The following is a 1,838-nucleotide window of genomic DNA, read 5'->3' as shown; positions in this document are numbered from 1 at the left end:
CTGGGGCCCCAGGTGCATCTCCAGTGGGCAGGCACCTGTCTTGGCCTCCTACATGCCGTCTACTCACAGGTTAGTTTTTTATTTATTTGTTTTTTTTTGTCTTTTTGAGACAAGGTCTCGCTATGCAGTTCAGGCTGGCCTTGAGCTCACTTTGTAGCCCAGGCTGGTCTCGAACTCACAACGATCCTCCTGCCTCAGCCTCCGAGTGCTGAGATTACAGGCATGCGCCATCACGCCCGGTGACCTTTCCTTTTCTAAAGGAAGAGAGGCTTCAGGGACAGTAAGACTCAGAAGGCACCGCCCACTCTGTGACCTGCTGGAAGGGCCCAAGGTGGGGAGGAACAGCACCAACAGAAGCTGGAGGCCGGAATGGCTCAGGGCAACAAAGGGACAGAAACAGAACCTGGGTAGCTGAGCCTGGAGCAGGGAAGCGAGCGCAGGCAGCAGGCCCATAGGAGCCCTTGCAGGAAGACCTCAGGTGCAGTGGAGGCAGGGGAGAGCCACGCCCTGGACCTGTTTGGGGCTGGGGTGCTGAAAGGGGCCGGTGGAGGTGGGGCAGCCCCACCCAGCGCTGCGGAAACCCCGATGCTGGGAAAAGCTGCCGGCCTCGGGTGGCACACAAATCCTCCTCCCTCTGGGCACCACAGCCTGGCGTATTCACTTGCTTTTGCCTCTCTTGCCCCTGTTGGAACGTATGATGCTCAGCACTCTGAGAGGCTGAGGCAGGAGGATTGCAAGTTCAAGCCCAGTCTGGACAACTTAGCAATTCAGTGAGGCCCTATCTTAAAATAAAAAATAAACATGGCTATGGATATAGCTCAGTGGAGAGGCCCTGGGTTCGATACCCAGCGCCAGAAACAAACTCACACTGGGTTGCTGAACTCTGTCTCAGCTGTCTCCTCTCACTGCGGAGGGAAACTTGGACACCTGCACACTGAAGCCACCAGCCCGACCCAGTCCTCAGTGACCACCCAGGCTCCACCCCGACCCACCGTCCCCCCCCACAGCCCCCAGGTCCAGCGCAGAGTCCCCTCTCTGCTGCGCGCGCTGCAGCTCCTGCCCCGCTGCCTGTGCGCATGGCTGGAAGCCCAAGAGGGCTGGCAGCCAGGCCCCTAGGCGCTGACTGGAGGCAGCAGGAGCTTCACAGAGGCCAAAGGACTCACTTCGGGTGACAGTATTGGTGTCTTGCATCAGGCCTCAGAGTCTGAGCTGCCACCACATCCCAGGTCCCCTCCCTCTTTTTGTTTTTGATGGCTTTGTTTGTTTGGGTCTGGTTTGGTTTGGTTTGGCTTTTTGAGGCAAGGTTTTATTATGTAGCTCAGGCTGGGCTCAAACTTGGAATCCTCCTGCCTCAGCCTCCCAAGTGCTGGGATTACAGGCATGTGTCACCATATCCAACTTCTCCCTCTGGATGATCCCGGGGCCTAATCTTGACATGGGCCTACCAGGCAGTGGTGTGGCAACCACACTGGCCTCCATAAGTAGGGGTGGGGCAGATGCCCCCTGTGTCTGAACCCCTACCATTCTGACCCCACCAGCCTCTTAGAGCCTCAGATTTTCTCTCCATAATGTTTAGCCCTCCTGCCTGCTCCAGCAGACCCTTGGGAAGAGGCAGTGCGAGGTGGATGGGACACACTCAGCAACCCACGAAGGCAGGTGCCTGCACATGCATGATGACAACTGTGCCGTCCCCAGGGGCTGCTACCCAGCCCTCCCTCTGCCATCACCATCATCATTCACTATCATCACCACCACCACCACCATCACCACCATCACCATCACCAACACCACCACCATCACCACCACCATCACCAGCACCACCACCATCACCATCACCA

The sequence above is a fragment of the Chinchilla lanigera genome, unplaced genomic scaffold (genome assembly GCF_000276665.1).
Source record: "Chinchilla lanigera isolate Chin_1 unplaced genomic scaffold, ChiLan1.0 scaffold00012, whole genome shotgun sequence".
Taxonomy (NCBI): Eukaryota; Metazoa; Chordata; class Mammalia; order Rodentia; family Chinchillidae; genus Chinchilla; species Chinchilla lanigera.
The sequence above is the reverse complement of the archived record's forward strand: the minus strand, read 5'-3'. Positions refer to the sequence as shown.